Source organism: Ambystoma mexicanum, chromosome 5p (assembly GCF_040938575.1).
Source record: "Ambystoma mexicanum isolate Mex_15411 chromosome 5p, UKY_AmexF1_1, whole genome shotgun sequence".
Taxonomy (NCBI): domain Eukaryota; kingdom Metazoa; phylum Chordata; class Amphibia; order Caudata; family Ambystomatidae; genus Ambystoma; species Ambystoma mexicanum.
The window spans coordinates 365,357,365-365,382,043 of NC_090930.1; positions in this window are offsets into that span (position 1 = coordinate 365,357,365).

The window sequence follows — 24,679 nt, forward strand, 5'->3', positions numbered from 1 at the left end:
AAGAAGAAGGGGGAGCATGCAGTTACGGGTCGGCGCAACAGCTTGCAGAAGTGTGCACCGCAGTTACATCGTCCCTTGATGTTCTTATGCATTTCGAGGTATGGATACTGACAGTTCGATCAAGCGAAATCATATGACGTGATTACATCCGCTATACTTCCTTCTTTATTAACGCTAGTACTATGTTTCAGGGAGATGACGGAGCTTCTTCTACAAGAACATCACCCCTAGTAGTTGATGCAGATCTCTGGGTGGTGACACTTCCAACGATCAAGCAAATCAAATCATATTTACATATCCATTATTTATTTTAGACAACTGATCATTTGTGCAGGTCTATTTAGATGAGCCGTTCACGCCTGCACAAAGTTTCTGTTCTTTTTATCAAAATAGAAAACCATACTAATGCAATTACTGTGTTTCAGGGAGTCACTGAAGCATCATCTTCAATAATATCATCAATGGAAGTCTATGAGGAGCCCGAGGTATGGATCTTGACAGTTCCATCTAACTAGATCAACAATGCATGAATAATTGTCATTTGAATGTTCTACACAAAGCGTTCATTCGTGTTTTGCTATTGAGATGTACGTGGGTATTGGTCCCCAAGTACATTTTGTGTTTTCAATATTATTATACATACTATGTTTCAGGGAGTCGATGGAGCGTCAGTGCGTGATGGATGTGCTTATCATGAAAATGTAGTCGTTGCAGCGCAAGAGGAAGTGGAGACAAGCACACACGAGTCGGAGCAACAGCGTCCTGATGTTGAAGTTCGAGGCAAGAAAGTTTCAAAGAAAAGAAAGCAAAAGAAGGTTAGTGTCCTGGTCACTATATTATGTTGTTTTTCACTGTTAATAGTTCAATACTGTAAGTTGTGTTTAAACTGAACATCCCTTTTCCAATCTGTCCTCTAGTTGCGAGTGGGTGTACGAACTAGATCTACACAGACAGTGAAGCGAACGAGAGATGTTGCTTGTCAAACCTTTTGGCAGGGACTTGAGACTGGAGATGCATCGTGCCAATGGGAAGAATATGAAGTGATTGACAACGGAGCTATACCACCACCAGCCATTGATAGTGAATGTCATCCTGGTAGTTCGGATGCAGTTGTAGATAAATTCACAGAATCCACACCCGCAAAAACTAAGACCGCGAGAAAGTTGAAGAAATTGTCCTATTCACCCATTGCCGGAGAAGGAACAGATGTTGCAATGGAAGAGAATGAAGTGGACTACAATGAAACACCTTCAATATCACTGAACATAGCGGAAGACGATATCAGAGATTCTACCTTTCATGTGAGTGACATGTCCTCAACGTTACAGGCCGAACCAGCTGGGATGCAGAGTGACACTATAAGGAAAGAGGCCAAATTCATTGTATTCGATAGTTGTTTGATTGATATAATTATTCGGTTGAAATGTGGGCATTCGGTAGGTGGGGAAGTATGTGAGGAGCCATTGATTAATGTGACTCATGCAATTCGAGGCACTAACCTTAAAATACATGCCACCTGTACAAAATATCATCCTTTCTCATGGTCTGCACAACCCATGCTGGGACAACTGCCAGCAGGCAATCTACTTTGTGCAGCGGCTGCACTTTTTAGTGGTTCAAGTTTTAAAAAATTAGAGTCTTTCTTTCAGTTTGTGGGAATCCGTTTCATTGCGAAAACTCAGTTCTACAAATACCAAACCGATTATCTATTTCCAGCCATTAGCGAAGCTTGGAGAATGGAAAAAATGTCTATTGATAGTACATTCGCGGGCAAACGGTTCAGGCTAGCCGGTGATGGACAGTGCGACAGCCCAGGATTTTCAGCCAAGTACTGCACCTACCACTTTCAGGACATGGAAAGTAAGAAAATTGTGAGTTCGGTGGTTGTGCAGGTGTCACAAAGTACATCCTCAGTGGCCATGGAGAAAGTTGGCTTTGTAGCATCATTGCAAGAACTACAATCGCGGGGAATGGTGATCGACCTGATAGCCACGGACAGACACGTTTCAATTGCCAAGACAATGAGAGAAGAGTACAAAAATATAAATCACCAATTTGACGTTTGGCATCTTGCAAAAACAATCAATAAAAAAATGTCGGCTGCAGCTAAAAAAAAAGAAACGCAAGGTATTTCACAGTGGTCCAAGTCAATCAGCAACCATCTTTGGTGGAGCTCAAAAACATGTGGAGGGTCGTTGGAAATTCTACTGGAAAAATGCCGGTCAGTAATGCCACACTGCACAAACGTTCATCGTTGGAACACAAACCAACATTTCCACAATTGTGAACATGGCCATTTGTCCACAGAGGAGGCACGGAAGAAGAAGTGGTTGATTCCTTCATCACCCACTCACAAAGCCATTGAAAAGATTGTATTTGATGAAACTATAACAAGAGATTTGAGGGGACTCACGGAATTCTGCCACACAGGAGATTTGGAGGTGTTCCACAATATGTGCCTAAAGTACAGGCCAAAACGATTGCATTTTGGCATGGAGGGCATGATAAATCGGACTCTTCTAGCGGTCTTGGCACATAACCATAACGTTGGACGTCAACAAAGTAGGACGACCGGAAATTTAGGGACGCTTCGCTACAATAAGGCCTTCACTAAAAGAAGTAAACAATGGGTGATCAAACCAGTGTTTGAGGATGTGCAATATGAGTTTATTGAGAGACTTATTGTTGACGTCCTAGATAGGCACATAAATGGAGTTGTGAACGAACCTGTGCAGGTGACAACTGCATTGCCACCCAACATTGCCTCTGTTCCATGTCCACCTAAAGAAGAGCTCATTGAGAAATACACATCACGGTTTAAATGATTGTAATTTGATTGTCTGTTCTCTCGAGTCTCCTCATGTCGCAGGCCCATTGAATATGTTTATATATCCAACCTTGTTCATTTGCGCATTAAATTAAACCAAACAGTAATATAAATCATTTTTCCAAAAATATAGAATGTCTCCGTATTTATGGTTCTGTGGGGCAGCAAAGCAAGCAGACAAAATGCAAAGATGGAGTGTAAATTTCAAGTCCTGTAAAACGGCCGTACACTGAATTTAGCTAACTAGGAATGTGTGTTCGTTCAAAGTGAAGGTCAGCTGCTTTGATTTTTTCTCGAGTGCCAGAATGGCCCACGACTCAGTATAAGGTTCTATTGTTATTTGACCTTGACAGGCCGGGACCACGTAAGAAACGATAATGAATATAATTTCAGAAACGAAAGCCATTTCATGTTCGTTCATTAGAAGAAATAAAACGTCGGCATAGAAGGAGTGGTATTTCGGGGCTGCCCTACGCACAGACACAATGGAAAATGCAAATATAATGTAAGTAACTCTTTAGATGAGTTTATACCGCAATTTAATTACTATACAGTAGCTTTAAAGACGGGTTAAGTTGTACTTGTTCATTCTATGTGGCATATTGTTTTGTACCGCGCACTATCTTGGGGAGAACCGTCTCCTTTTACGGAAGCACCTCCAAACCTTCCTCTTTGCTTCTGCTTTCTCACTCCCTCTCCCCTGCTACAACTTGTCCACTGTCTGCGACCTCGGTCCTGGGCCCTTCCACTCTCCACCTGCACTCCCTGTCAACCCCTGCACTGGGGGACTGTATCAGTATCCTACAGCCCCCCTTGACGTATAGAACCCAGTTGCACTGTCCTAGCTATGAAATAATTTCCAGACCTAATATATAAAATGAATAATTTTAATAAAGATCTGATGGTGAGACTAATTTCCTTTTTTTATGTTTTTCAAATAGATACATCGTCCCTTATTGTCTGTGTCACGAGTACCAGACACCGGCGGATGGCTTCTATAATCGCCAGTTGCTTCTCCGCGTGAACAACGTTAGCACCCTGACCATTTTGTGGGACGATCGCCAAGTACAAGTATGCCCTTACGCGGTACTAACGGCTAGATGCAACATACAGACCGTTGTGGTGCCCTAGTGCCTCGTTGTTGGAATAGCCATGCGATTATCAGTGCGACCGAAGAGCTTATTTTATCGTAAACCAACACCCTGTCTACTGCACACGAACATCGCTTGCCTCAAGACGAAATATTTTGGATCGAGAGCAAATAAAAATGCAAATCGCTGAATATTCTCAAAACATTTGATGTCAAATAAATGTACTTTGCCAAATGTACAATCTTGCCGTTTGCTTTTAAACCACTGTTTCATATTCCGAATTGTGGCGCTGTATTGTGAGATGATCTAAGACCCTGTGTACAGCAAAGGAACATCGTGTGCCTCGAAATGAACTTTTTGGAACGTGAGCAAATAAAAATGCTAATCGCTGAATATTCTCAAAACATTTGATGTCAAATAAATGTACTTTGCCAAATGTACAATCTTGCCGTTTGCTTTTAAACCACTGTTTCATATTCCGAATTGTGGCGCTGTATTGTGAGATGATCTAAGACCCGTGTACAGCAAAGGAACATCGTGTGCCTCGAAACGAACTTTTTGGAACGTGAGCAAATAAAAATGCTAATCGCTGAATATTCTCAAAACATTTGATGTCAAATAAATGTACTTTACCAAATTTACAATCTTGCGGTTTAATTTAAAAGCACAGTTTCATATTCCCAATTGTGGCGCGCTGTGTTGTTTGAGCTCATCTGTGTTGATTTCCTGGTTCTGTGTGGAGTCGCGTAGAAGACGCCTGGGCGCGTTTGCCTACGCAGCTCAGTCACGTCACGGATAGAGGCGGGGAATATGAATGTTTTGATCAAGTCTGTTTCAGGGGCGGGGGATTTGATTTAGTGCCGCAAAAGCAGGTGAGCCAGGGCGATGCGGCAAGTGAGAGGATTATCATAAAATGGCGGATGTTTTCGAGTGCGTTAATGGACGAAAAGTCAGGTAAGGTCCATAGGAAAGTTTTCTACGATCTACCGATTTATGCTTAAAAACACATGGCCGAACCATAGGAACAATAAAAAAAAAGTCCCGGAACTATCCTTTAATGATGATGATATTTGGAGGGATCTTCAGTAGCACAGGTTGTCATTGAACCTGGACCAGCATCTGGTATCGCGGTGGAAGAGGCACCAGGGTTCATCATGAGTGATAGAAGGATGATTTTTCAAAATATCTACATACCATTGAATCCTGAGATTTTGATTGAAAAACATTTGAACAATACCGGAATTAAGATTGAACAGACTAAAGAGTGGCTGGAAATAAGAAAAGAGGGCACTAAGCAGTCAATAAGAGATATATTAATGCAGTTGGAGAAAACATTTGTGAATTCAGCAGACATTAAGAAGAGGAGAGGAAAGAGAGGTGCGGTGATGCTCGCGATATCATTGGTAATGTCTATAGTTGGAGCCAAAATAGGTACCACAATATCAACAGCCAATTCTATTTCGGTAGGAACACTGAGTACTAAAGCGCAACAACTGAGTATTGACCTAGAAATAATACAAAAAACATTAGATGGGATTAGAGGGGGACTGGATGAACAAGTAAGATTCATAAATGAAACTGCAATCATTCTAAATGAACAAGCGGATGTGATGCAACAGGCGACTAAAATAATACTTAAGCATGACAGAACTTTAAATGAAATATTGAACATAATGAGTCCTGTTGATAGACTATTAACGAATTATATGAGAGAAGTTCAAACTGCAGTTTCACAATTGATTCAAGGACAAATCCCCTTGTATTTTGTTTCGCAGGATATTATTCGTCAAATGATAGAAAGATTGACCAGGAGCGAAATTGATGTGATACAGGTAAAAATTCCATTTGAAATGGGTAATGCAATGCCATTATACGTGGACTTGGAAAGCCTAGAGATCAGATTTTTGCTATGCATCCCATATGTAGCTCCGGAACTTATTTATCAAACAAAGTGGGTACACAACGTGGGATTTTGGCAAGAGGACACATTTATTAAGATTAAGACTCCAGAAGTGGTGGCATTTCAGTCATGGGAACCTGAAGTTTATTTAATACCAAACCTAAATTTAAAGAACAAAATTATATGTGTCCAGGTAAACCGTTTGTTCCTGATGCCACAGATGCTATTTGTGGTTTGAAATCTGACCCAAGTATATCAGAAGGATGTGAAGTGATTATTAGCAATATGGGGAGTGAAGAACTGGCACAGGCTAAGATGGTCAGAGGTAAATGGTTGGTCAGCACCTGTTTAAAGAACATGACGGTAGTACATTTAAACCATGGAACATACGTGGTTAAACAGGTGAAATATAATGTTTTTTTATTTACAGATTCCAAAGGATACAATTGTGTCAATTGGGTGGTTAACATTGTTTCATGTAACAAATGATGTTTGGGAAAGCCAAGTGGAAAATATCAATTTTTTTCAAAGGGATACTTTTCCAATAGATCCGGATGTGGAATATTTATCGAATCACAAAGAAAGACATGTTATAAAAATGAATTTGAGAAAAAAAAAATATTACAATTAGTAATCTGGGGATAATAGAAGTGGAAAGATTTAATTGGGGAACCTGGGGGGAACGCTCAATAGTGGGTTTGGCTGTCCTGGTGCTAATCATGGGTGGATGGTTGATTGTGCTATCAGTAAAAATGAAAATGTTACTGATTTTAGTAGCTACGTCAGGAAGAGAAAGATATCCCAATACACATGCATTTTAAAAGAAGAAAAAGAACAAGTTGTTTTTAGGAATTGGCTTGGATCGTAGCCAAGTTCTAAAAACAAAAGGAGGGTATGTAAGGATATTTGGCGTGTTACAGCACAGAGTACATCACTACTGCACAGGTAGCATTTTTTTATGCAGCACCACTACATGGGTGTGGTGCATTGCTATATGTGTTGCCAGAGTAACATGGACATATAAGTAAAGACAGGCTATTCAGTCAAAAACGATTTTTACATATAAGATGCAAATCCATTTTTACAGTTAAAAGCACACATCTGCACATTCAAAATGCACACTTTTTTTCACCTGAAATGCCTATGTTGCAAGAGACACATTTGAAAATTAATAACTAACCTTATTAATAACTAACCTGACTAATAAAACTTCATTTAACATAACCCACTAATGAAAATGTGTCTCCACTGCAGAATTAGGCCTACTCTGAAAGTGAACTTTTAAACGCACATTCATTTTTTTTCTCTGCTGCTCTGTCCACATAACTACAGGAAGCAAAGAGCTCGAAGGAACAGGAAATCAGTTTGTTACAATTGCCACTGTAGAAGTGAGCCATTGTGTAGTGAGGGAGGAGATGACATGATTGATTCTGATTGGAGCAGCGTCATAGCAAGTATCATGCTAGAGGCTGTGATTAGAACTTTGCTGGAGAAGCTTGAGGGGAGGGGGAGGACAATCGACATCTTGCAGAGCTGGGAGAAGGATCTCTTTCCTGGCTGGGGGATTCCTGCTGCAAAAGCTGAGAGCTCCAGGCAATAACCCCGGTTTGAGAACGGCAGACGCTTGTTCTCACTGGGGTTGATCTTCAAGGGAGCCAAATTCAGAGAGAGAATAGCCGGAGAAAACTCATGCTGAACAGATAAGGTAATTACAGAAGTGAGTGGAAGCTGTGCGAAAGTGCGCGAAGCTGTTCAGTCAGTGTATTAGAGGGAGTCTCAGTCTCTTATCAGCATATTTAATGTTACCAATTGGATATATTCTTGCAGCTCTCTGTTCATTTTATCACAAATAATGTTGTACCATTTTATTTATTTCTGTAAAAAAAGTTAAACTGTGTTTAAATGAAATTTCTATAATACAAAAATATTTGAAAACAGATAGCTAGTGTGTATTATTTTCTCTTTCATTTTGCATGGGGAAAGGTTTAAACGTGGGTAGATTTTTAAACAGTGCAATTGTCATTTTAAAGCAGATGTGTGCATGATTCTATTCAGTATGGACAGTTGTGAGTGACTGTTTGTAGCATAGCCTGTTGGAGGTACATGAGTCAACGGGAAGAGAGACTCTCTGGACATAGTTCCCTACCGTATATAAGGTAGTGGAAATTACCACAAAAATACCACAATTGCCCATGGTGGCACACAACACTAACACTGAAAATGTGGTATCCCTAAAATGTAGGCCTGAGGTCTCTCTAGTGATCAAGAACAATCTAGATAAAAAACAAGGGATGTTGGATATTGGGGCCACAAATAAACCAACCACTATACCAACCAACCACGCAAACTACCACGCATACCATCTAAATAGGTCTGAATTCTGAAATAATGCAATGTATTATATTCATGTGTGACCCAATATGACTACAGAGAGTGATTATTGCTAAAGATATTTTGGTGGTAAGAAAATACCGCAAAGCCCCAAATATCCACAAAATACCCAATATATTTATGGTGCGTTGCAGGCCGGGAAAGTGATCATAGAGTACCTACTGGGCGTGGCAAGCGTTTCTCACACTGCCATTTGCACATTAAAGGGAACCCATTTTATAATAGCAGTGTGCCACTAAAAACGAATTTCAGAATGTCACAAAGGGAAACCACATTTTCAGACCTAGTGCAATATTTAGAGGCAAAGTTGTTTGCACATGGGACGTGGTCGTCGAACAGCACCTTAGAATGGCGTGACCGCATTCAGGGTGAGGTGCAGAAAGAAAAACTAGACAATATTTTTGCAGAAGGCAGCATAATTCAGGTCTGCCTTACAAGATTATTGAATGCAGCCGATAAAAGTGCAGAGAAAGACTGTTTAATACGGCTATGCGGCAAAATATGGTTTATTTTGAATAAGTCCCTGCGAATGCAGGAAAATGGTACCCAGCTAAATAACAGGTTAAAGACTGAATGGGGCAAGTAAAAATCAGGAAATGTTAAGAGCAGAATTGGATGTATGCCAAAAAGACCTGCAATTAAAATGCAGAGACTTTGATGCTCAGTTATCCAAAAGCAAGAAACAATTTGAGGATAGTGAGCAAGAATTGGTACACTTAAAAGCCTTAGTGGACCACATTAGACAGGATAAAGATGAGGTTGTTTTAGAAATGCAGATTTTACAAAAAGAACATTGTGAAAAAGAATGTGATCTCCAGAGTGCATAACAAGAAATGATTAACATGACTCAAGAAAGAGACAAGAGAAATAAAGAGTTCAATGAATGCCAAATGCAAATGTGCGACATGCAGGAGGTGATTAATAAGATGAGTGATGAAAACAACTATTTCCAAAATGAAGCAAACAGACTCCTTAAAAAGTGTAAGGACTTAGAACAGCAAATGTGCATTCCCAGGTCCCAGGAGAGGCGGCAGGGTACCACATTCAATGGAGTGGAGGTGAATTCTAGTTCTGCCTAAAGAGCCAGTGCTCCAGTGACAGGGCCGGTGACTGAACTGCGTTGCAGCGCCCTTGGGGGATTTGATACTCCCATTGGGGGCAGCCACCAATCTCATACACCTGAAAACAGGATTGAATCACAAAGTAGTGCAATTCCATGCACTGCAACAAGTAGCCCCATAAAAATAATGAAATCCATTAAAGCCCTGATCAAACCATTTAAAAAGGGAGGTGAATGCTGCATTGAGGATCACTTAGAAGCGGTGCATGACATTTTTAAAGCACTCCAGATACCTAAGGAACAGTATAGACAATATTTTCATTTAACTTTAGATGCCCCGACGGCCAACATCATAAGGGGATTAAATGAACAGCAGAAAATGACCTGGGTGGAGTTTGAAAAATAAATTAGGGGTCATTTTTCTCCTTTTCAGTCATTGCAGGAGGCAAAGAAAGTTGCTTGCACAATCACTGCTGGACCTAATACATCCCCTCGCCAATTTTTACAAGACTTAAAAAGAGCATTTTCTCGCTTTGATGTATCTTTTGACCCAAATTCCAATGAGTTTAAAACTGCATACTTCTATGGGCTACAGAAAGACATCATATCCCAATTGGTCCGTGAATTTGACCGTGACAAGTCCCTTGAATGGATTGTACATCAAATCACAAAACTATATGAGGTACTCTATTGTCAGGGTAGAGAAAGTGATAAAATGAAAGATACTAGACATAAATCTAAAGAACACTCAGCCACAGTAATGGAAATCAGGTCAGCCAAAATGTCTCTTGAGTCTGCTCAAAGCCAAGGTAAAAATAATGTGACACCTGAACAAAGGGGTAATCAACAAAGATCGCCATTTCCTGTACCAATGTTCCAATCACATGATCCTAGTAATAGGGAGAGCTACATTAGCCCTAAGTATTTAGGGGACAGACCCCGGTAGGATATCGGCCTGATATGGCAGGTATGAACAATAACCAGAGACAAAATCAAGATCAAAGAAATGATGGTCCCTATCAGTCATTGGGGGCACAGAGCAGATTTGATCCCAACACCATGATATATGGTAATCAGGATAGACCCCGATATGTGGATCGATTTACTGATAATGGAAATCAACATAGGGGCCAGTACCCACAATCTGAGAGACAGGACATGAGGCAAAACATGAACTACAATCCACGTCAGTACAATGATTCCCCACCAGGGGACTATAATCAAAGGATGGGTGCACCCCGCTCCCCTCCACAAATGAATCAAGAGTTCAGGAACCATCCCAACCGACATCAATCACCTGAGAGGTATCAGAATAGATCCAATCAGGGGGAAAACAACCAATATCGGCCTAGGCCACAGAAAGAGGATTCTAGAGAGATGGAAAGGTTCCAGTGCCTTGAGGCCCAAGTGAAAATGTTAGCTGAGCAAATAGGAAAGCTCTATACAGAGCAAAAACAACCTTCCAAAGAGGGGGCTGATGGCCATAGCAATGACCGGGGGGCTTCCGAAAAGTGACTAAGTACTCATGATAACTGCAGTGCCAAAATGACAGATTGCTCTGATATAATTTTGCATAACGACTCTGAGATGCCTAATGAATTAAAAATGGAAGTGCCAGTAAATGAACATGTGACAGAAAGTGCAAATACTTCTAAAAAAGAGGTACAGTTTAACCTAGAGCTAAATAAAACAGTAAAGATTTGCACAAATGAAAAAGAAACATTAGGAATTCCAAAAGAACGAAGGGACAGATTTAAGAAAAATGACTCATACATGGGGAATACCAGTGAACAGGGGGTAAGTGGGGATGCTATAGCTCCTTCCCTGGGCAAGCAAAACAATGACCAAACACAGGCAGAAAAAGGAAATACTCAAAAGGAGGGTACAAGTCAATCACCTGAAGAATTCTTTGAGCCACATATTTTTGAAGAGGCTGAAAGGGCTGGTATCACACTAAATGATCACAAATGCACAGAATAAAAAAATGACAAATGTCTGAATGATGTTGTTACACATGTTCAGTTGGAAGGTTGTAATGTGGTCTCTGATGTTACCCAGATGGATGGGCGAACAGTGGCCACACTCCAAAAAACCTCTGATCATGGAGAAATGAATAAAGTCTCTCGCGCAGAAATGGGTAAAAAGGAGGGAAAAATGTCTTTCCATTTACCAATGTGCTTAGCCAAAAGTGAAAAAGGCCTGAGAAAGGTGAGCCCTGAAATCAGAGAAGAATTCACACTTCTTATGTGTATTAGAGGAAGTTGAGGACACATATTATGCACCCATCACTGTAGAAGAAAAATGCCACACCTTTGCTATGATTGACACTGGCACACAGGCCACAATTATGTCCAAGGAGCTGGTAAAGAGTATCAATGAAGGGAGACCCCCACAGAGTCAGATCACAGTGAAGGAAAATCAAGGTCCAGTGCATAACTTTAATGGGGAGGAGGTGTCCATCATAGGTGTAACTGAGGTTGACATAAAAATAGGAAAGCACAGAATGAAACAAGAGGTATTGATCACATCTATTTGTGAAATTCCATTTCTGATGGGGACAGATTGCCTGAAAAGATTGTCTCCTCTCATAGATGGGGTGAATGGAGTGCTGTGGTCTTTAACCAAAAAACCATTGAGGCCTAAGAAACTAAAATCACAAAACAGCAACATAAATGAATGTCACACCGTTGCCAAAACAAATGATGCTGTGGAGGTATATCGCCAGAATAGTTGCATACCTAGTGTCACTGTTATATTAATGTATCAAGACAAAATGCAGAGCGACAATGAAAAACTACCTGTACAAATATACTTGGACCCAAGGAAAAATTGGCAGACTGCCATAGATGAGCACACATTACGTTTTTATTTAGAAGAGAAAACATGCAAACAGAATATTGCTCCTAAAACAGATTCAGAAAAACACATTACCACTCTGGCAGAAATACACATGGAAGATGAGCAACCATGGGTTCATGTTGGTATAAATGACTATTTTAAAACAATAAAAGCCACTTTAGCGCTTGGACATGAAAGGAGTTTCATTAATGAGAAATTGTTGCAAAAAATAATGGAGAGGGAAGAAATAAAAACCAATATGTTTCTGGGTTGGACAGTCCAGACTTTGAAAACCGAATTGCAGGCAGATGCATGCTTAAAATTAGCATTGGGCAGAAAACAATTTACCATAATGTATGGATGAGTGGAGCACAAAATGAATTTTACATGGGCAATGACATCATGCACAGAATGTGTATGGTGTTAGATTTCATTAATCAAAAAATATGGTCACGCCTAGGTGGTCCGGCACCTGAATTTGAAGACAAAAGAAGGGCTTATCATTGTGCACAACTGGTTCCTTATGCAATCGAATTACAAATGAGGAAAGATACTATTATTCCTGCATTTACAAAACAGTTTGCAATAAAACTGAAATGCAAAAATGGACAGCAGATGAAAGACTCTGATGCATTTGTATGCCTGAATGAATCCATAAAACAGCAAGGCCTGGATTATGAATACATTGCATTGGTAGATATTGGTGAAGGATCTGTAAAAATTATGGTAAATAATAAAGGTTGTCAGGATATTCATTTAGAGGAAAACTCCCCATTAGGAATGGCCATACAAAAATCACATTATACGGCAGATTTAAATAACATGGTGATTGGAAATATCCCTGAAAAGTATGTAGATGCCAAGGGTGAGTTGCCAGAACACCTGGACTCTCAGCCCAAAGGAATATTTAAAATTCATTCTGTGTATCCTTATGATTCAAATGAGACAGTGTGCTGCCATCAAGAGGAAGTGGCAGCTTTACAAAAAGACACAGCCACACAGTTAGAGGAAAGCGCCGAGATTCCCTTACCAGAAGATTTTCCAGAATTTTCCAAAATGGTAGAAGAGCAGATCTCCTTAGCAGATGCGTGTGACAGCAATGAGGATAGGGACAATCTGAGGGAGATATTTATGGAGTTTAAAGATGTATTTGCAAAAGATGCTTATGATTGTGGTTTAACTGATTTACATGTGGCCACACTACCAGAAGGGTGTAGCAGAAGTCCAGTGTTTGTACGCCAGTATAGACTACCGTTGGCATGTTTAGAATCATTGGCAGAGATTATTAAAAATGTGGAATCGCGGGGAATCATCAGGCCCGTTCATAGCACATCCAATACACCTATTTTAGGTGTGTTAAAGCCAAATGGTCAATGGCGGCTATGTGCAGACTTGAGAGAGTTAAATAAAAGAGTACCAGTATCTAGATGGCCACTGCCATTCATTGATCAGGGCCTAGCTCAGGTACATGGTTCAAAAGTATTTACCACATTAGATCTCACCTCTGGATATTGGTGCGTGCCATTGGCAGAGGAGATACAACATTTATTTTCCTTTACATTTGACAGGACTCAGAGCCCCATTCAGGTACATCAATAGTGGGAGTGAATTTGGCATATTTTTGAGAAAGGCAATGCCGGATGCAGCGGAAAGAGGAACAATAGTTTACGTGGACGATGTCCTGATAAAAAATGAAAGCCTGAAAAGCCATTTTGATGAAATAAGACATGTGCTTGGCCAATTGCAGAAAGAAGGCGCCAAAGTATCTTTGCAAAAAGCACAATGGTGCAAGAAAAAAGTCAACTTTCTAGGGCATGAAGTGACTGAACATGGGCTAAATCCACAAAAGAAGAAAATAGAGGCCATACAAAGATTAAAAGATCCTAAAAATGTGAAAGGAGAAAAACGTTTATTAGGGATGACAGGCTATAACAGAAAGTTCATTGAAAATTATGCAGAAATCACTCAACCATTGACTAAACTGCTTAAACTGAATACTCCCTGGAAATGGGAAAAAGAGCAGTCTGATGCAGTGGCTAAATTAAAGGAATGTCTTGTAAAGGCACCATGTTTAGCATATCCCATAAAGGACAGGGATTTCTTTATAGAAATAGGTTTTTCTGAACATTGTATGTCAGCAGTGTTATCATAAAAACACGATTTGAATCACAAAACCATTGCCTATGCAAGTAAGGCATTTTCCCAAGTTGAAATGAAATTTAATGAATGTGAAAAGACTCTATTAACCATTGTGTGGGCGCTACAACATTTCCGCCCCATTGTTCAGGGAGAAAGGGTGATTATTGAAACAAATCATCAACCTTTGCAATTTTTACAGAGTAAAAGAATTAGATCAGGTAATCTAGCGCAGTCCAGAATCACTTCATGGACGCTGGCATTACAAGTTTTTCCTGTAGAAGTGATATATGGACAAAATAAAAAGAACCCAATTGCTCAAGGGTTAGCTGGCTTACATGACTGTGCAGCTGAACAAATACCAAATGAAATGGAAGTGGAAGCTAGTTTGCAGGAATTTGAATAATCACCACACAAAGCTTTTGATGAAAAAACATGCAAGGATTTGCCAACTGTATATGTGGATGGTTGTGCTTTTCACATTGAAAATGAAAGTAATAAACAATTAGTGGCAGGAATAGGAAATGTCTGGTTGAAATTTGAAGGCGTCCCCAGTATAGGGATGAGGATTGGAGCTAGGAGCAGTCAGGTGGCGGAATTGGCAGCCATTTATAAAGCAATTGCTACTGCAGTTGATAAAAAGTTCAGTGAAATTGTCCTGTTGACTGATTCTGACTATGCACGGAATAGCTTTGTGGAGTATTTGCCTGGTTGGAAAGCAAGAGGCATGGTTACATACAACAAAAAGCGACTTAAACATGCAAAAATGATACAAGCCATAGACAAATTGGTGTCAGAGAATAATTTAACAATATACTGGAGAAAAATTCGTGGGCATTTAAAAACACCAGGAGAGGATAAGGAGGGAAATGATAAGGCAGACCACCTGGCTAAGATTGGGGCTGTGATGGGAGAATTGCTACCTATTGATTATTTAATGGGTGAAATACAAATTGATGCAGTAACACGTTCTAAAGCACCAAAGGAGGTAGATCAAACAGTGGTACAGTCGAGTCATGACACGCCAGACCAAGATTAGATTGAGGCACAAAAGAATGATCGAATTTTGGGAATCTATTATAATCATTTGATAGATCCTGAACAAAATCCTTTAACAGAAAATGAATGTATGGGAAAAGAAGAGTTGAGGGTGCTATTAAAGAACAAAACACGAATTAGATTACAGGATGGACTCATGATTAGAGAGTCCATAACAAGACAAATACAGTGGGTGGTACCCCTTTCATTCAGAGGGCTAATGCTACACCATGCATATGATGCCATAACTGCAGGCCATAAAGGTTCACAAAAAACATTAGAAATACTAAAAGATTATGCTTACTGGCCACATATGTCCCAAGATGTGGAATTATATACTAGAGGATGTCTAGTATGCGCCCAATTTAAACCTGCTTCACCAATGCATAGAGCCCCATTAATGAAAAGAGGCCTAACTCTTCCATGGTCAGATTTGCAAATAGACTATGTAGGGCCTTTAAAAAGATCGAGCAGAGGAAACCGTTATATTTTAAGTGTGGTATGCTTGATGTCAAAGTGGATTGAATGCATTCCTGCACCAGATTGTAGTGCGCAAACAGCAGCCACATTGCTGGTGAACCATGTGTTCTCAAGGTTTGGGTTGCCACAAAGAATTGAGTCAGACAGAGGAAGTCATTTTACAAGTACTCTAATGAGTAAGGTATGGCAAATACTGGGGGTGAAAAGAAAACTACATATTGCATATCGGGCGGCTTCTTCAGGTGGAGTTGAACGGTCCAATAGGTCTGTTGTGGACATTTAAAGAAATTTGTGGCAGAAGCAGGTTCCAGCTGGGATTTACGATTACCTTTGCTTTCAATGGCAATCAGATCAACTCCTGCCAAAGCAACAGGTGTTAGCCCCCATGAGGTCTTGACAGGTAGGAAAATGGTGTTACCACAACACCTGCTATACAGAACACATGAGCAAACACTTGTGAGTGCATCCACAGTTCATGAATATATTGATGAACTGAGGAGGCATTTGCAACATGCATTTGCTTTTGTGCAGAGAAATCTGGAAAGAGCTGCTGACAGTGCAAAGTCTTACTATGATAAAAAGACATCAGTAAAGGAATCCAGTGTAGGGGATCAGGTGTATAAATTTCATTTTGGAAAAAGTAAACAAAACAATTCTAAATTTTTAGCAGCATGGCAGGGGCCATTTCGAATTATAGATCGAATTATAGGTCTCTCCTGTGGTTTATAAAAGTTTGAAAAATGAAGGTGAAACGGCGATAGAGCAGTTTGTCCATGTAAATCAGATCAAGCCATGCCATCCCAGACACGAGATCAGGCGGATTGAGCATGTAGAAACAGAAAGCCCTGGGGCTACTACCCACTGATGCACACAATACAACATAAAGCCCCTTGAACACAAAAAGAGAAAATAAATGGGTACAATCAGGAGGCAGTGACAGAGAAGTTAAAAAGTTGATTGTTATAATGGCACATAAACACTGTAATATATGTAAATATATATAATATAAAATAAGTAAATAAATAAATAAATAAAAATATATATAATGGTAGCTCATGGTTGGTGTGCAGAGAGAAAATGTATTAAATATTGAATGCTGTTTTATATATGTTTGTTTTCTTTTTAACTTGTGTTTAATTTCAGAAGGAAAAAAAAAGAAAAAAAAAACGAAATGTTTTTACCAAGCATATTTTATTTTTGGCAAAAGGGTGAAGTTAATATTGTGCTATGTACTTAATTTGTTTCTTTTCTATTTGATTTAGAAAATTAACATTATTTGGTCGGAGGTTCCGGGATCAGAGGCCACGGGAGACGATGGAGTCCTGGAGCCCACGTGGACGGATTCCGGGAAAGCCCCAAAGAGGGGTGAAGACCAAGGCTGCAAAGCGATCAGCATTGAAGATGATACCAATGATATGGTTAATGATGATGATATTTGGAGGGATCTTCACGGAATTCAGAAGCACAGGTTGTCATTGAACCTGGACCAGCATCTGGTATCACGGTGGAAGAGGCACCAGGATTCATCATGAGTGATAGAAAGATGATTTTCCAAAATATCTACATACCATTGAATCCTGAGATTTTGATTGAAAAACATTTGAACAATACCGGAATTAAGATTGAACAGACTAAAGAGTGGCTGGAAATAAGAAAAGAAGGCACTAAGCAGTCAATAAGAGATATATTAATGCAGTTGGAGAAAACATTTGTGAATTCAGCAGACATTAAGAAGAGGAGAGGAAAGAGAGGTGCGGTGATGCTCGCGATATCATTGGTAATGTCTATAGTTGGAGCCATAATAGGTACCACAATATCAACAGCCAATTCTATTTCGGTAGGAACACTGAGTACTAAAGCGCAACAACTGAGTATTGACCTAGAAATAATACAAAAAACATTAGATGGGATTAGAGGGGGACTGGATGAACAAGTAAGATTCATAAATGAAACTGCAATCATTCTAAATGAACAAGCGGATGTGATGCAACGGGCGACTAAAATAATACTTAAGCATGACAGAACTTTAAATGAAATATTGAACATAATGAGTCCTGTTGATAGACTATTAACGAATTATATGAGAGAAGTTCAAACTGCAGTTTCACAATTGATTCAAGGACATATCCCCTTGTATTTTGTTTTGCAGGATATTATTCGTCAAATGATAGAAAGATTGACCAGGAGCGAAATTGATGTGATACAGGTAAAAATTAATTTGAAATGGGTAATGCAATGCCATTATATGTGGACTTGGAAAGACTAGAGATCAGATTTTTGCTATGCATCCCATATGTAGCTCCGGAACTTATTTATCAAACAAAGTGGGTACACAACGTGGGATTTTGGCAAGAGGACAAATTTATTAAGATTAAGACTCCAGAAGTAGTGGCATTTCAGTCATGGGAACCTGAAGTTTATTTAATACCAAACCTAAATTTAAAGAACAAAATTATATGTGTCCAGGTAAACCGTTTGTTCCTGATGCCACAGATTCTATTTGTGGTTTGAAATCTGACCCAAGTATATCAGAAGGATGTGAAGTGATTATTAGCAATATGGGGAGTGAAGAACTGGCACAGGCTAAGATGGTCAGAGGTAAATGGTTGGTCAGCACCTGTTTAAAGAACATGACGGTAGTACATTTAAACCATGGAACATACGTGGTTAAACAGGTGAAATATAATGTTTTTTTATTTACAGGTTCCAAAGGATACAATTGTGTCAATTGGGGGGTTAACATTGTTTCATGTAACAAATGATGTTTGGGAAAGCCAAGTGGAAAATATCGATTTTTTTCAAAGGGATACTTTTCCAATAGATCCGGATGTGGAATATTTATTGAATCACAAAGAAAGACATGTTATAAAAATGAATTTGAGAAAAAACAATATTACAATTAGTAATCTGGGGATAATAGAAGTGGAAAGATTTAATTGGGGAACCTGGGGGGAACGCTCAATAGTGGGTTTGGCTGTCCTGGTGCTAATCATGGGTGGATGGTTGATTGTGCTATCAGTAAAAATGAAAATGTTACTGATTTTAGTAGCTACGTCAGGAAGAGAAAGATATCCCAATACACATGCATTTTAAAAGAAGAAAAAGAACAAGTTGTTTTTAGGAATTGGCTTGGATCGTAGCCAAGTTCTAAAAACAAAAGGAGGGTATGTAAGGATATTTGGCGTGTTACAGCACAGAGTACATCACTACTGCACAAGTAGCATTTTTTTATGCAGCACCACTACATGGATGTGGTGCATTGCTATATGTGTTGCCAGAGTAACATGGACATATAAGTAAAGACAGGCTATTCAGTCAAAAACGATTTTTACATATAAGATGCAAATCCATTTTTACAGTTAAAAGCACACATCTGCACATTCAAAATGCACACTTTCATTCACCTGAAATGCCTATGTTGCAAGAGACACATTTGAAAATTAATAACTAACCTTATTAATAACTAACCTGACTAATAAAACTTCATTTAACATAACCCACTAATGAAAATGTGTCTCCACTGCAGAATTAGCCCTACTCTGAAAGTGAACTTTTAAACGCACATTCATTTTTTTTCTCTGCTGCTCTGTCCACATAACTACAGGAAGCAAAGAGCTCGAAGGAACAGGAAATCAGTTTGTTACAATTGCCACTGTAGAAGTGAGTCATTGTGTAGTGAGGGAGGAGATGACATGATTGATTCTGATTGGAGCAGCGTCATAGCAAGTATCATGCCTGAGGCTGTGATTAGAACTTTGCTGGAGAAGCTTGAGGGGAGGGGGAGGACCTTCGACATCTTGCAGAGCTGGGAGAAGGATCTCTTTCCTGGCTGGGGGATTCCTGCTGCAAAAGCTGAGAGCTCCAGGCAATAACCCCGGTTTGAGAACGGCAGACGCTTGTTCTCACTGGGGTTGATCTTCAAGGGAGCCAAATTCAGAGAGAGAATAGCCGGAGAAAACTCATGCTGAACAGATAAGGTAATTACAGAAGTGAGTGGAAGCTGTGCGAAAGTGCGCGAAGCTGTTCAGTCAGTGTATTAGAGGGAGTCTCAGTCTCCTATCAGCATATTTAATGTTACCAATTGGATATATTCTCGCAGTTCTCTGTTCATTTTATCACAAATAATGTTGTACCATTTTATTTATTTCTGTAAAAAAAGTTAAACTGTGTTTAAATGAAATTTCTATAATACAAAAATATTTGAAAACAGATAGCTAGTGTGTATTATTTTCTCTTTCATTTTGCATGGGGAAAGGTTTAAACGTGGGTAGATTTTTAAACAGTGCAATTGTCATTTTAAAGCAGATGTGTGCATGATTCTATTCAGTATGGACAGTTGTGAGTGACTGTTTGTAGCATAGCCTGTTGGAGGTACATGAGTCAACGGGAAGAGAGACTCTCTGGACATAGTTCCCTACCGTATATAAGGTAGTGGAAATTACCACAAAAATACCACAATTGCCCATGGTGGCACACAACACTAACACTGAAAATGTGGTATCCCTAAAATGTAGGCCTGAGGTCTCTCTAGTGATCAAGAACAATCTAGATAAAAAACAAGGGATGTTGGATATTGTGGCCACAAATAAACCAACCACTATACCAACCAACCACGCAAACTACCGCGCATACCATCTAAATAGGTCTGAATTCTGAAATAATGCAATGTATTATATTCATGTGTGACCCAATATGAATACAGAGAGTGATTATTGCTAAAGATATTTTGGCGGTAAGAAAATACTGCAAAGCCCCAAATATCCACAAAATACCCAACAAAACTTACAACATACTCTCGTTCATTCACCTGCGCACCAAAACATATACTCATTCACAAACACGCAGCCATATAGAAATGTATTTTCATACCAGCAGGTCCTGTCCAGAATCTGCTCCTCTGCCAGGATAGGATCGTAGCTGTCTGGCTTCCATGCAACATAAACAGGAACAGGATAGAGTGAGGTTCCTAGTTCTGCCACATGCAAACAGGACCCAGAGCACCCCATGTAATACATATGAAGCTCTGAATGTGCGGGAGGAGTAGGGGCACCCCCTTGCACATTCCGAGATTCAGTACCCCAGTCTGCATCCCCAATGAGCCATGCACGGCTGGGGAAGCAAAACACTCTGGCCTTGCATGTCCCATTGGAAATGTGTAATGGGGTATAAACTGTCTTTCCCTTTGACAGTTCAAGCCAGCCCAGGAGCTCTCCGTCAGCTGCTTCTTGCAGTTGAGCAAGCGTTTAGTGTGTTAACTGGGCTCACTTAGTGGCTCATCCAAAATGGGTGGGTTGTTGATGCCCTGTCACCCAGTATGGATTAGCCACCCGGGCCATAGGTCAATAACACACACAAGGATCTCTTCTGTATCCTGAATGAAGACATTATACATGTTTTGTAATTCAACATTCTTTGGCTGTTTGGCATCAATATGACAAGCAGTAATTCTTCTAGAAATCCACCTGATGTAACATGCACAGGTCATAGTCAAAGAGAGACCAAACATAGCTAAACATAGCACACTGGTGCCCAGTTACCTAAATTGTTACCTGTACAATTGTGAGTTAAACTGAAGCCTTGAGGTTTTCACCTTTTCCCCTACTAACCTATTCTAAAACCTTCCACAAACATACCATACTCACACCAACTATGCTACGCACACAGGGCAACATCACCTCCCAACACTGACAAACAAACATCCAACATAGACCATCTACAAGCCAACCCACACACAGTGACCATTTTTTCTGAACTGAAACTACCAAAACTATAACAAAAGCAAATGTATGCTCGTCTTTTCTTCCCTCTAACAGACCAACCCCTCTCTTAATTTCAGATCTGCCATGGCACTTGGAGTCAAATGGCAGTGGTGCGTGGTAAAAATTCCACTAACAAACACGAGTATTGGGTTTTGGATAAGATTATCATTCTGTTAATATAATTTCTTCTTTCAACTCTAGCATCTCTTAGCAATTCGACTCAGTAATCATTGTGTCAAAGAACACTTTTACCGTATAGAATATAATTCAGCTATGGTTGTTTTACGATACCGGTGGCTGTCTTATTTTTACAGAAGGTTCCATAACTGATGAATCTGTGTGGGGTTATTATCTTATTGCCTTTTGATGCAATCATAATATCCCTTTATAAATGTTTTAGAACGGAATTTCATCCATTTAATCAGAGAATGTTCACTACGTTTCAAACTTGTTTTAAATGATATACTCCACTTTTGTAATGATATACACCTATTGTACCCAGTGGGAAGATCTCTGTCCATACCCAATGGGTGCTTTGTCTGGATGATGGCCTTCAACAATAAGACCTGAGTTTGCTCCAACTGAGACCCACTGAGACTGCAACTGAGACCTGGATAATCCTTTCTAACATTACTACCCCTGCTTCTGCCTCCCTTTCTATTACATGATTTTCTTATATTCTCCATCTCATTATCAAAGACAGTGGAGTTGGCATTCTCTACCACTCGACCTGTGTCCTGTCCTCTTTTCTTCCACTTCTAATCCCCTCTGTACTTCCTTTTGGAATACCAATTATCTTCCTTCTTTAAATCGTGTTCTCTTACCATTCATTTTCCCATAGGCTGCCTGACCCTATGCATAGCTTTTTAATGAAGATCTGGGCTCTCTTTTCTTCAGCCCTTCATTCCAGCATTTTTTCCTTCTTTGAGATTCCAATCTTGATCTTACTGCTACCCATTTTTCTTCTTACTTTGCACTCTTCTTGACTCTTACCATCTTAATCAGACCCCCTCTCATACCTCAGGTACATCTATTAATCTTACTTTCTTCTCTTTCCATTCTAGTACTGTGGTGGATGCTGAATCTATCTTCCCCTCGGATCAATATATTTTTTCCTTTTCTCCTTAGCTCCCTACTTGTGTAACTCATTTTCCTTCTTATTCTACTGTTCTCATTGGGATCTATGCTCCTTCAAAGGTGTTTCTTCTTTTCACCCTTTTCATCTTCTCTTCCTTGCATTGATGATTTGAAATGTATATTCTCAGATCTAACTGCCTGAATTCTACACACGTTCCTTGTTTCTTAACCGTACTCACTTTGCCCATTCTAAATACCCACACACCTGATTTTCTCCCTCTCTTCTTGATTGTTTATGCATTTACATCAGTGCATGTAGCCCAGGGCATCTAAGAGGTAATACCTATTAGAACATCTTGTTCTAAGAACCTCTCTTCATATAACAGAATTGTGCTGGAAGAAATCCCAGTCCCTTAGGGATGTTACTGCCCTTACCTCTGTTAATTCCTGCAATGACTCTTCTCGGCTCACAGCTAAAAAAAAGCTACTTTGCTGACCTCACTGTCTCTCTCTCTCATCACCCCATTATCTCCATTCATCAATATTATTCTCTGCTTGCTTCAATGGCCCCTTAATCATACCCTCCTTTCTCATCTGACTTTGTGGACTACATCACTTGTAAAGTCTCATGTCTGTGGTTCTCTTTGACCCTAGCATGTTCTACCCTAACCTCATCTCATTTTTTCTCATCTTTTCCCTCTGGGGGATGGTGAACTGGTTAACTGGAGGGGCGTAAATGTATGCACCGAAAATGCGTGAGCGACCGAGCACAGAAAGGGATCTCAAAGCAAGTAAGGATTTTTTTTTGTTTAAATGATGGGTTAAAATAGTTCATTTTACAGCACTTTCTGTGAAAAAATGTGTAAGATGCCACACTGTTTACAATTAGTTTTTATGGTAGCACATGAAAAACCCAATAGATACAGTCACTAATACCGCACATGACCATTTTTCAACAGATTTTCATGTTGACTTAGCTCACAAAATATGCCGGCATATAAAACACTATATCATGCTTTCTGTGCACAAATATGTCCATGTGGGCTGCACTAATACGTGCCAGGGTCACCATATAAGGACTATTCCTAGCCAGTAAAAAATGCCATTGCACAGAAAGAAAGTACCAGACTGGTGAAATATACCAACATAGGCCAGTGTATCACGTAATCACACTTAGGTTTGCATGTACCCTTGATGACAAGTACGCACATGCCATGAAACACAAAGAATGTTTGGCCAGATTGGATCCACCAAGGAAAACCAGTCTAGCAAGGTAAACAACTCATCATGTTTGCTTCACCCTTAGAGCCATGTACAATTAGCAAATGCCATGCAACACTGAGAATGTAAAAGCACAACTACACTAACAATGTAGGCAACGCTAGCCATATAATAGCTCTTACCATGTTTACTTTACCCGTGATGCTTAGTAAAACATTTCTTGCTACAGCAAGAATCTATTTGGAGACTGGCACTGCTAATGAAGGCCTGTCTAGCCACATAATAACACTTATCACATTTCTGTTACACTTAATGCCAATTAAACATGTTATGCCCTATTAAGGAATTATATATAGACTGACACCACTCATATAATCCAGTTTAGCCATGTTATAAAACTCATCATGTTTGCTTTAAGCTAAATGCCATGTGGCATTAGGAAATTATATGCAGACTGGCACTATTGGTATGTTGGCCATTCTAGCCTCGTAATAATACTTAGCATGTTTGCTTTACACTTGAGGGATAGTTAGGCCAACCTAGTCATGTAATAACATTTATCATGTTCTCATTATCCATGATGCATGGTTACTGTGCATCAAGGGTAAATGAGCCTTAAAAAGTGTTATAAGGTGGCTAGCCATGTCATAACACCCAATCATGTTTTACTTTACACTTGATGCACAGTAAAATGTACTCACTGTGTTTTCTTTACCCTTGATCAACATTACAATTTATTAAGCATCAAGGATAAAGAAAACATTATGAGCCCACTGCTCATCCACCTTGCACTAAGCCCCCAAAGCATCCATAGTGGCCGCTCGCCATTCACTTCAGAATGGCTCGAGGAACCCTGTACCA